The 13,490-nt window shown below is 34.5% G+C and overlaps 1 protein-coding gene across 2 annotated transcripts in view; it reads left to right on the forward strand.

Annotated features, from left to right (window-relative positions):
- Positions 1-13,490, forward strand: part of LOC118198578 (G protein-coupled receptor Mth2-like) — an 80,417-nt gene that overhangs the window by 32,070 nt on the left and 34,857 nt on the right. The window contains exon 1 of one of the 2 annotated variants that reach the window (XM_035370288.2): positions 2,580-2,710. The exons of the other annotated variant lie outside the window; for it this stretch is intronic. The gene's annotated coding sequence lies outside the window, so the exon portion shown is untranslated. Of the gene's footprint in view, positions 1-2,579; positions 2,711-13,490 lie in introns of those variants that run through there. 2 annotated transcript variants of the gene reach the window in all.

Raw genomic sequence — 13,490 nt, forward strand, 5'->3', positions numbered from 1 at the left:
TGCCTTGTCAATATATGCAAGTGCTTTCTCTGAGTCTCTCTGAAGTCTGAAATACACATTAATAAAACTAGGAACGCTACTGAATTAAATATAAAGTTACAAGAAGTGGTTGCATAAAATAAAATATATCTATCAATATATCATGCAAATATACTCGTATATCATGCAAATATATCTATCAATTTAGTCCCAAAAGCGTACCAGATGGTGAAGAATATTTTTCAAATTTTTTTTTGTTCAATATTTTATACTGTTGATCATTAAAGTTTCTATACTATTAAAGAATAGTCTCATATTTATTTTACAAATATATTACTATGAAAAGACAATATGATTAAAAATTCTGGCAATTGTGCTTACCGGCCAAGGCAGGAGTCAAAGCCCTGTGTACTGAAGAAGCGCCCTAATCGGTATAGTAGTTGGCAATGCTTGCTGCTTTACTGTTGAGCTTGAGTTCGAATCCTATGGACGGATGCAGGTTTCAAAACGTATAGTGTCTGTGCAGCTTTAGGGAACTTAAAATATTGTTAGTCCTTTCGAGTGGCTTGGTGGTAGGAATGAGGGTGGGGGCCATAGGTTTCGTCCTCTGCGTTGAAATTCTCCACCCAAATTGAAATGAAACTGTACAGTTAGTTCACTGGGACCATACCTTCAAAACAACTGAAGTTCTGATGTACTGCTTAATTTCTTCTCCTGTTCTGTGTATTAATTAAACTTATGACAGTGTGAGTGAAATACGGTCAGGCATTGTCTTGTTTCAAGGTGACATGACTAAGGTCTTCAATTGATGGCATAGCCGTGGACATTAAATCCTCAGTAATGTATCGAAAGTTGAGAAAAGAGCGGATATGCGAACTAGAGGCCTGAGAGAAAAATGACGGGGTAAAAGGGGGTGTCCAATGGCACGATCAGCATCAATCTATATACTGAAGCAGCATGGCAGTGAAGAATGTAATCTCTGATCGTTGGTTCCTCTCGGTGACTGCTCACATGAATACATCACAGAATGAATCATCGTCATGAATCACCATATGCAGAAGCGGGATTCATCAGGAAAGACGACGTCACGCTATTGATGCATCCATGTGCGTCAATGAATATGTCGTCGTAGGACTGATTCTTTTGTTTTTCAACGTTAAGAGAAGTAGAAGCAACAATTGACTTGGTGCGTGATGTTCAATTGTCTTAAGGTGCTATGTAACACATACGAAATCCTGACAAGGCTATCTGATGTGGCTGTGCGATTTCTAACAACATTTCGGATAATATGTTAAGCATCTTGGGCATTGGTCAGTGGGGCCTATTGACATCACGAGCATACGTCTATCTTGCTCTCTTGACCCATTGATTGTAAATTCTAATAACAGTCACTGGATCTCAACGCGAGGCACCATTGAAAGGTACAATAATGTGTAGTCACTATTGGCGCCTTTTTTCCGCACTCGAACTCTGAGGTACACTGAGTTGTAATTCCTTCTTTTATGAGCTTTAATATTATCTCAAATAAAAAAAAAAAAAAAAGTAAAAGATTATTTTTGAATGAAATAGGGGCGTTTCTGTCTGCCCTTTTTTATACTTTTCGAATTATTTTTTTTATACTTTTTTTGGTCTGCCCTTTTTTATACTTTTTTAACCCTTTTTTACTTTCTTTTACTCTTGCCTGTAATGCATTCATACCGTCAGATATTAATCATTTGCATATCCTAGTATATTCTACCTTTCATACAAATTTCAAGTTCGTTGTGTACTTTTTTATGTAGCAAATTTAATGTCTAACAATTTAAAATAGTAAAGGTAGAAATGGTACTGTTGTATAAATGGCATACACATATATTATACACATCTTATTATTTTTTAAATAAATAAATAAAATACATATTTGGGTCGCATTTTGTGGTTTTGGCCTCAGTCTCAAAAGCTGAGAGATTCTCGTGGCTTTCTCTTTACACCAGTTAAAAGTTTTGAAATTCAGTAAACGCTTTGAAAATGGATTTAAACTTATCTGCCCGCCCAAAACAAACCTCATATCTTTCAAGATTAGAGGGACTTAAGTCCTTAATCATTTTGTTACCTTTCTTTGCAAATAATAATGAATTTTAATTTATTTTGAAACTTAAAACTCGGAAAATTCTCTAATAACTCATAGGATCATTATCACATGTTGAAGAGCAACTTTGCCAAGGCTAGACTCAATTTAAATACCAATTTGGATAAAAACTCAAATAAAACTATTTGTAGTGACGCAAATCACACAAGAAAAACATCATCCACTTCCTTTAGGACTTTCCTCCAACTGGACACTAAATAGATTTTGTTAATAATCTACAAGCCTGCCCATTTAGTAATTTATATCTTACGTGTCACTTATGATGTTATGTTAACAAATCTTTATGATCGTATTTTGTAATGCACGCGCCAGCATCCATCGGTTATTGGAGTAAACGTATTTTCCAAGGCCTTCCCCCTTTAGCCATGTGCTTTCCCGAATTAAGATATTCTAATCGTGTTCATTTTTTTTTTTTTTTTTTAGTTTTCGTAATCGTTTGACCTTCCCTTGGGGAATGCTCGGCTTGTTTCTGCGCCGATCTTCCCGGCAATCCTTGCGCTGAACGCTTGGCACTAAAATTTGAGAGAAAATTTTGAAACATTTTCTTTTAGAGTGTACGATAGGTATAACATCTGGCTTTTAACGGCTCAGGAGCTGATTAAGGTAAAAAATGGTTTTATGTTTATTTAGCAATAAATATTCGTAGTAATTTTGATAGATTTTCCATTCGAGTTTTAGTCTTCTTCTATAGAATTTAGGGAGAAAAAGGAAAATATGCTAATGATAAAGTCTTAGTTTAGTTTTAAACTGCATTATCTTTTAGTGCAATTGTCGTTTGTTTGAACTAAATGAGAACTCCTCGGCTAAACTTAGTTCTAAGATAATGTTTTTTAGTAGACTTCAAACTTCTATTATATATTACCATAGCACCTTCAAAGAAATATTAATTAAGAAAAGTGTTTGAATGACTTTTCTGATTTTGCGTAATAATTGATTTACTTCACTCACTAAATGAGTGGATATTTAGCTTATGGAACTGATTTGTAAAATAATTTGTTTTTAACAAAATAATGTATTTGTTATCCATAAATTTAGTAAATGTTTTGGTACACTGCGTATTTAATTTTTTAAATTATAGAAGTTACAGATATAAAAAATTCAAAATAATTACAAAGGTGTAAATTTGATTATCCGGCGCAAATTATCAGGTACTTTTAAGTATCCCAATCGATTGTTCTTGCTGATTTAGTAAAGTCAAGCTTGTTAAATTGCTGACGTGATTTCATCCTCTTCATTTATTTAAATAATACAAAATAACAAATCACATATTTTACACTATTAGATCAGTTGAACTGAAAAATGATGGTATTACTGTTGTAATGCACATTATTAAGTTGTCTTATTCATTAATCAGTGTCAGAAAAATGTTCTTTTATTTAAACAGAAATAAAAATAAATTATTTTTATGCAGTAAGCAATTTCTTTATTTGATTATAGTACAGGAAACAAAAATTAGAGAAAATTGCATTTACTCGCGGGGATTTTACTCGCGGGACTGAGAAAATTTCACTGTTTTCAGTTGAAACAGGATGTGCGATTAAACAAAAATAAAGTCTTATTATTTAATTTTGATGACGGGGCCCACCAGCGGCCGAGCGGTAATGTTGTTGAACACTGGTAGTTCGGTCCGAGGTTCGAATCCCGCGAACGGGCTGGCTGCATGGGCGTTTTCGTGGTTTTCCCCATGTGTAACGTGTACAAATCCTCACCTGCCGGCAACAAACAAAACAAACCAACTTTGATCACTCTACAACATCGAAAATATATTTCATCATTAATAGACTACTCGTCATGTATCCGTGGCTACCAGTTAATATACAAGTACCAAAAATATTTACAGTTAGTGAGTACTAATACTTTGTTTTCCAATTGAAACCAAACATACAATCTGTTAATGATATACGAAAGTAAGTGAAGTGTATTGATGCATTTTAAACGAAATATGTATTTCAAACCATGCCTAAACAAAAGCAAGATTACAGACAATGAAAGAATGAATTATGTATCTTTCCAATCTTTTCCGAGAACAATGGGAGAGAAATATTCTGTGAACCATTTAATAACCCATATAATCTGCTATACGGACGCGAGCCTACCAACGCCCAAGCAATAAAATCACCGATCTATGGTAGTTCGATCTGGTTCCATATCTTGGCGAATAAGCTGGCTTAGAGAGAATTTTTCTCCTGTATAACATGAAATCGAGTCTATTTCTTTTAACACATTAAGTCCCAAGATCGTTTTGTTTTCCTTTCCGTTTAGCCCGCGATATCCTATTTCACCCATATCCTTGCAGATGATCTATGTAGAATTTGTTACAAGATTTGATAGAAGAAAGTAATTATTTAAATTTTACACTGTCAGCAATGATTGACGCAACTTGAACGAAAAATGCACACAGTCACTGGTGACTGACAAGGTACTAAACGTATTTAAAACATCTTTCCTTTCAGCAAATAGGGCCTACCAGCGGCCGAGCGGTAACGTCGCTGAACATTGGTAGTTCGGTCCGAGGTTCGAATCTCGCGAACGGGCTGGCTGCATGGGAATTTTCGTGGTTTTCCCCATGTGTAACGTGTAAACGAGCCAGTTTCCCTTAAAAAGTCCTCCACGAAGGCATCCCTACCTTAAGGCAGATAGCCCTCGAGTGCTTTGCCGTAATCTAATCAACCAACCTTTCAGCAAATAGACCTTGCGTGCGTTTATCGTAAGCCAAATAATCCTGTACAAACTTATGAATAAAATTACACTTGTGAGCATTTTCCAAACATGTTTGCAATTATTCCCTGAAAAGATTATAATAGTTTAAATAAAAGTGTAGTAGATAAAAGTGTAAAGATACCGGGATACAAAATTTTCTGGCAGTAAGAAAACTTCAACCTGAGGACTGGATTTCCAGGGCCTCATTTAGATACCAGCGTCATATGCTAGCGTATCCAACTACCGTTAATAATATCCAACTAGTAAATACCAACAGAGGTGAAGATATGTGTTTATTACTTTTAATCTCTCAGTTTATTAAATAGTAACAGATAAAGTAATTTTGAAAGATAAATTAAATATCTTAAACTTTGCCGAGTGGCAACACGCTGGTACATGCAATATTAAATAAATATATTTTATTTTGGGCAATGGCAACTCCTTTCTCGAAAAGTTTGTGGAATAAATGTGAGAAACATAATTTGCGCTTTGCTGAATAACAGCATATTTGTTTTAAACTGCTGAGTTTTCTGTTTCAATTTGAAACATTCAAACTGCTGAGTTTAACACCGCAAAGCTGTGAAATCGCGGATTTTATTAACCAAAATTACATTAAGTTCACACAGAGCAAAATATATAAAACAAATTTAAAATTCGAGCCTCGAAGTTCACACGTTTTGGGGAAAGAACTATTGTGTTGAAATTTTAGTAGCTATAGGTGCCGCCGTTTTCTGCAATTCCAGGAATAACCATACATACAGATTCGTTATTATTTAATAACAGATAAAAAAAAGCTACTAGCTCTTTTAATCTAGGGAGCAATCAGATCAAATAATATTCATAATATACAGGAAATAACCTACACGAATAGAATGATTATTATGGTTAAACAATCAAAGTATCTTTCAAATTACTTTTGATATAATCTTAAATCGCCAGATTTTATCTATGAAACTTCAAATGCGTCTGTTGAGTGACTGTTGCAAGCCGTAGCTAATATTAATGAAATCTTCAGAAACGAATGCTGTAAAATGTAAAGCATAAAGAAAGCATAAACATTTTAAATTTAATTGGTCCATGCAATTCCCTTGTAAATATGAATTTTTGGAATTTATATAAATATTGTTCGTGTGTTTGCCTTTCATACAAATCCGTAAATTTTGTTTCGATCTTGATAAAATCAGGCACATTTGACCTTCAAAACAAAAGGAAGGTCCTATGTGTCTAAGATTTCTAAAAACCATCCCGCACTTTTTATATACATATATAACTAATTGCATTGTCACCATTTGTCTGGCGCAGATAACCTTGACAGGTTTTGTGCCAAATTACAATAATCCAATCCAATCCTATGTACATATATTTTACATTAATTTAACGAACTTTTGGTTAAAAACTCGGCGATTTAAGTATGCCGCTCTGTAAAGGGTGAAAAATTTATGCTTCGAGTATAATCAGAAAACTCGGCTATGTGAAAGAATTCTGTTATCACTCCGGAAAACCCAATACATTCATTTGTCTTTCGAATTTTATAAACTCAGCGATTTAAGAGAAATGCATTGTCATTTCCCGAATTAAAATATTTTTTTTAATCTTCATGCTGCAGTGCATTGTCACTTAGCAAAGAGTACAATAATTTTCTCTTAAAATTTTCTGTTATTAATTAACAAAAAGATATAGAAAAAATACAGATTCTTCCAATTATTATTACTTACTATCTGGAATCGGAAATTACACTGACTGGATTCGTTAAAATCGTCTATATGCGCAAAGAAGAGTGCCCTGAAAATCTATAGTTTTATTCCGATCTTAAATTTTGTACAATTAGCTTGAAACAAGAGGAAAGTCGTTGTGTTCATAAGATTTTGAAAAATCGCCCTACGGGGTTCACGTTTATGGAACGTTGCGCTCACGGCACTCAGGTTCACGTCGCCGCTGCTTAATTCACGCTGTCAGTAATAGCCAAATATACTAATCAAGGAATTTCTAATTTATTTTTTATGAAAAAATACATATTAATATTTTTATGTAGTGTCATTTTTTAATTCGCCTCATCTGTATTAGTAACGTCGCCGTATTGGATCCCTGTAACAGTTGTTACTTAAAACTGTTAGATAATGCTATGTTTATTTACTTTTTAGAAATCTATAAAATTTTCAAAGCAGAAATTAAGCGTCCTGTCTGAATTTTTATCGAATATTTGGGTAAAGGTGAAGAAATAGGCCAAACTGGATGGTGAATTTCGAGAAGCTAATTTCCAAAAAAATATAACCCATAACAACGCAAGTATCGGTTCTTACTCAAACTGTTACACTGCGCGGTATTATTTCTACACAGTTCTACAGTTTTATTCGAGCTTAATTAAATTTTACACATTTCATCTTGTATCAGAATAGGGGAAAATTTACTGGCCATCTGAAATTTCAAAGAAATTACCCCCTTCTCCCTAAATGAAGCCTCTTCACTCTGCGTAAAGCCCGAACATGGTCACTTACGTCTAGCGAGTAATAAATTTAAAATTAGTGTAGCGCCATAATCCTGCCTATTCTGCCTGTTGTAGAATAGAAAATTTTCGCATTTGGCAAATAGTTGCAGCACACAAAGGACAAATAGATTTATTGATGTGAAATATCGGTTTTATTACCTATCCCATGGCAAAGTCTTGTCAACCAGGACGCATCCAAAAAAGGTACGTTCCAGCAGAATAGCGAGCATGATCGTCACTGCGGACTTCCATCTATTTATCTCAGAATGCGCAGTATCGGTCAAAATACATAACAATAATTGTTTTTAATATAGGTTAGTTTTAGCTATTTGAGTATGGTAAAGCCGACGAGGGTTATCTAAGGGAAGAAATGCATTCGGGAAGAACTTTTTAAAGGAAACTGGCTCGTGGAACTCCGCGTGTTCAGCGTTCTAAATCACTCGGTCCCTCACTAAACAAAATATGTGTAAATCTCTAATAAATCAGACTGGATCGCAGTTAAAGTAATAAACAGAGGAGCGTTCTTCCACACAACATTTATTCACGAACACCAAAGACGAACTGGTACATATACATAATTGACATCAGTTTCTTTTTACAAACACTACCGCCATCTATTGGCGATCTATGGATACACAATCCTAAACTTAACACTCCCCCCCCCATGCATCCGTAACGGATGCATCAATTTTATTGAACTTCAAGATTATAAAGTCTTTCAATTGGTCTTCTAACAACACCCTTATCCAACTGAATCTCACAAGATCTAATTCTATCATCTCTTCCATGAAATAATTCCTTAATCCTACCTATCTTCCAGTTACAGTGTTTCACATTATCTTCTCGTACAAGTACAAGATCATTAATTTTAAACACGGGAGAATTCTTTGGAGTTTTTGAAAACATGACTGATCTTAACTCTAACAAATATTCTTTATAAAACCTTTTCCAAAAATGCTCTAATATTAATTGCCTATGCTTCCATCTTTTAATCAACTGAGATCTTGTAGATTCTAGTTTAGATTCAGGTGAAGGTAAAACAGTCAATCTAGATCCAGTTATAAAATGAGATGGTGAAAGAGGATCAGGTTCATTTGGTTCATTGTATACATACGTTATAGGTCTAGAATTAATAACAGCTTCAACTTCAACTAAAACAGTATACAGTTCTTCATAATATAAAGAAGCTTTACCTAAGATACGTTTTAAACAAGTTTTCACAGATCTTACCAAACGTTCCCAGAATCCGCCCCACCAAGGAGCACCTTCTACAATAAACTTCCATTCAAACCCATTTTTACCAAGGGAATTTAGAACCTTTTCATCTTTACATAATTTATACAAATATTTTAATTCACGATCAGCAGTCTTAAAGGTTTTAGCATTATCAGAATATATAACTCTACAAATACCCCTACGTGCAAAAAATCTACGTAAGGCTTGAATGAAACACTCTGCACTTAAATTTGATAACAATTCTAAATGGACTCCTCGAGTCACTGCACAGGTAAACAATGACTTTTGTACCATCCTTTAAATACAAAGGGCCAGCGAAATCTATGCCACTTACCTCAAATGGTTGAGCTTTCTCCACTCGGTCAGCTGGAAGAGGAGCCGATATCTCGTGTCCAGCTTTAGCATTATATTTTTTACAAAATCTACAATCATGTAACACAGATTTTACAAAACGTCTAGCTTTTAAAATCCAAAATTTCCCTCTTACTTGCACTAAAGTTTCATTTACACCACTATGAAGTACCTTTATGTAACGAAAGTTCTATATCAAAGTCGAATCACTCATAATCCAAAAGACGAGATGCATGGCCTGGAGGGTTTTCCATAAATTTTAATTAAACTTAATATTTACATATATACAATAAAGGCTAAAATGCCTGGATCGAATATTTAATGCTCAAAAGGCAAGAACTGAATAGTTCCAGCTTAAATCTAAATCGAATTCTATTGCGTAGTGCATCGAAATTCTACCTTCAAGAAGAAGAATATTTTTTCAAGTCACGTGTTCAGAAGGGGAAAGGTCAAGTAAGCCAATAGATGGACTCCTAACGCCATCTCTTGGCGATATCAAAGAATATTCCTTAACACACTCCCCACCTGAACTCTGACAAGAGTTCATCTAACTCAGTTATACATACAATCAAGTACATAAATCACTATTCTATAAAAATATTAAAAAATACTAATTAGTCAAACACTTCAATTCCAATACAGGTATCAAATAATAAATGTTATAACTAATAAATGAACTAAATTCTAAAAATATTTTCCACTTAACTGAACAAACTTAACTAACGATATTCAATTTAATCATTAATAGACAAAAAAGGAAAAAAGTATAACTAAATTGTTAAAGTTCAAAATATCTAAAGTTCAAGAGGATATAGATGTTGAACAGTACGTTTTAAAGTCCCATTACCAGTTTTTAATTCGAATGATCGGACTTTACCATCACGTCCAGGAATAATTTTTATGATTCTACCAAGTTTCCATAAGAGTTTGTTTTTATTATCTCCTTCGACTAAAACAACATCTCCTACTTTTAGTTCTGGTTGAAGTTGCGGATTCTTCAAGAAATGGGCAGTTCTAAGATCTAATAAATATTGTTGCTTCCATTTCCACCACAACTGTTTTAACAGCAATTCTTGATAACGCTTTCTTTTTAACAGCGTTTCTCTTGTCGTTTCGCTACCGATGATTCTAGCAAAGGTCAAAGGATACTTCAAATCAGTTTGTCCAATGTTTAAGAAGTGCATTGGAGTCAACGGTTGCGGCTCGTCATTGTCGTTGTAAACGTAATTTAGAGGTCGTGAATTAAGAACTGACTCCACTTCGACAAGTAGTGTAGACATTTCTTCGAACGTCAACAATGCTTTTCCTACGATTTTTCTTAAACATTCTTTAACAGATCTAACAAGTCTCTCATAAAACCCTCCCCACCATGGGGCTCGTTCGATTATAAATTTCCAATGGATTCTTTCTTTGGCAATGAAATTCTTGAATTTGTCATCTTTTAAAACTTTTGAAAAATTCTCAAGTTCTTTCTTTGTCCTTTTAAAGGTCTTGGCGTTGTCAGAGTAGATGATTACGCAGTTTCCTCTTCTGCTCAAAAATCTGCGAAATGCAAGTAAAAAGGATTCTGTTGACATATCTGATACAAGTTCTAAGTGTACAGCTCGGGTTACTGCACAAACGAACAAAACAATATAGGATTTTCGAATGTCTTTAGAATTCTTTACGTAAACTGGTCCGGCGAAATCAATTCCACAGACTGCAAATGGAGGCGATTCTTGGATTCTATCCTTTGGTAAGGGTGCTGTCATCTGGTCTGCTGGTTTAGCTAAATATTTTTGGCAAATTATACAACCTTTTAATGCTTTTTTGACTAACTGTCGTCCTTTAGGAATCCAGAAGCGTGATCTGACTTTAGCTAAAGTTGCAGCAATTCCTCCATGCATTATCTTCTCATGTTCTTTGCATACAATCAGAATCGTTAGTCGAGAATTTTTAGGTAAGATTATTGGATGTTTATTATCTAGTGAGAAGTCAGAAAATTCTAGTCTTCCTCTCAACCTCATGATTTCCTTTTCATCAATGTAAGGAAGAAAATTATACAAAGGAGAATTTTTTCCAACTGAATTACCTTCTTTGAGGGATTTATATTCTTCGGCAAAAAACTTCTTTTGCTCTAATCTTATCCAGAAATTTTCTGCTTCTTGTAACTCTTCAGCTGTGAGAGTTCCTTGAATGTCGCTAGTTTTTCTTAATTTTCTAATGAAACGTGTTGTCCAAGCAGTGACTCTCAACACCTTCTCTAATTTGCTATATTTTGATATGTCGAAAAGATCATCTGCACTTTTTTCGATTGTACATTCAAGTTGATGTATATCACCGGATCTCTTTCGGTATTCTAATTTGTTTTCATCTATTGTTTCTTTAATATCTAATCTTGGCCAAAGTTCGTGCGGGAGTTGAAGCCATTGGGGACCTTGCGTCCAAATGGTCTCATTTATTAACTTGGAAATCTTCGTTCCCCGAGATACGAGATCTGCAGGGTTGTCGACACCTGGGCAATAATGCCAATCTTGAGGTGAACTCAATTTTTGTATTTCTTCGACACGATTCCTGACAAAGGGTTTGAAGGCTTCAGGTTGTTTCTGGATCCAAAAATAAGTAATTGTTGAGTCTGTCCAAAAATAGCACGGAATTCTCAATTTCAGTGCTTTCAGAATATTGCTGACTAACTTAACTGATAACAATGCCCCCATTAATTCTAACCTCCGTAAAGTAAGGGATTTTAGTGGGGCTACCCTATTTTTAGAAGAGACAAAGGCCGTTTTGATTTCTTTATTTTCTGTCGTGAAACGTAAATATGCGACTGTACCATAGGCTTTGACACTTGCATCTGAAAAGCAATGTAGTTCGAGATTTTCGACATTAATGTTCGAGTGCATGAAAAGGTAACGAGAGATGGAGAATTCAGCCATTTGAGGTAGCTCTTCACACCACCTTCTCCATTCAGAGGACAAATCTTCAGGTAACGGTTCATCCCAATATATTTGTGACAACCAAATCTTCTGTATTAAGCACTTTATTCTAACAGTGAAAGGTCCTAAAATTCCAATCGGATCGAATATCCGACCCAACACTTGTAGAAGAAATCGTTTTGTTTCTATTGGTTTAGATGTGAAAGACAATAAGTTCCGAACATCAAAATATAGTAAGTCCTTTGAATTATCCCATGCCATACCTAAGACTTTAAATGGGAAATTTTCTTTATTAAAATCTTCAGGATTTTCATCTGGAACGATACCCTTTTTTACCCACAATTCATGTAATTGTCTCGAGTTACTGTGCCATTTGTGAAGCTGCATGCTTGCTTCCTTAAATATTTGGACCGATTCTAGACTCGTAGTTAATGCTTCATTGATCGTTGGTTGGCTTCCAATCACATCATCTACATATACGTTCTCATTCAAAAAGTTAACCGTTGTAGGATAAAGTTTATTATATTTTTTCAGATGATGTTTAATGGTAGCGGCTAATAGAAATGGACTACTATTTATTCCGAATAAAACTCTAGTGAACCTATATATGTCAGGAGAAATGGTTTCATCATTAGGGAAATCGGAAAACAGAAACCTGGTTGCGTCTCGATCCTTTTCATGTATGAGAATCTGTAAAAAGGCTTGTTTTATATCTGCGGTGAAGGCTATTAAATTATACCGAAATTTTAACAATATTTCGAATATTTCAGGGTATAAATTTGGCCCAACATGTAGACAGTCATTTAAAGAAATGGATCCTGGGGCATGCGATGATGCATCATAAACAATACGTAATTTACTTGTAGCTCGATCCTCGCGTATAACTTCCCTATGTGGCAAGTAAAACACGACATCCTCTTCATTTGAAATTTCTGAAACTGGTTCGATAATATTTTGTTTTAACTGATCTCTTAATACGTTCCTGTATTCGGAAAATAGATTAGGATCTTTTTTAAATCGTTTTCTAAGTCGATGAAATCTTTGTTCTGCGATTTCCTTATTATTATTTAGATTTGATGTGTCATGTTTCCAAGGCAATCTAACTTTATAGCGAGAATTTTCATATGTTATATTTGATTCGAAATATTCGACGACTTCATTTTCAGTTGAATCGAAGTTTTCCCTCTTATCAATAAGTCCTGAGTTTTCCAAGTCCCAAAATTTTGTTATTTGTTTGGAAATCAAATCTTCCCCTACAACTACATTGAAAGCTAAAGAGACATCATCATCACCTTTTCGTCCATATAGGCACCAGCCGAAAATAGTTTCCACTGCAAGAAGATTTTTGCTTAAGTATTTAACGTGTCCCATTACTATGTTGTAATAATAATCTGCACCAATTAGAATGGCAATGGGTTTTTTACAGTCGGGAAAATCTGCGAGCAGCAAATTTTTTAATTGTCTGTTTTGCTTAATTTCTTCTGATTTAGGAGGTGGAATATCTGCACCTGATATATGATCAGTTACTAATAATTCAACTTCTATTCTAGAATCGGGAGAACTTCTATGTTCTAAAGTTAATTTAACTACGTCATAATTTTTTTGGATGGGAGAAGTATTCCCAAAAGTGTAGACAGTCAATTTTTCTTTTCTTATGACTTCGAGGTTTAATCTGTCCGCTAACTCGCGAGCACAA

This window comes from Stegodyphus dumicola, chromosome 9 (genome assembly GCF_044657685.1).
Source record: "Stegodyphus dumicola isolate Sdum_Otavi_A_Nest chromosome 9, ASM4465768v1".
NCBI classification, from domain to species: Eukaryota; Metazoa; Arthropoda; class Arachnida; order Araneae; family Eresidae; genus Stegodyphus; species Stegodyphus dumicola.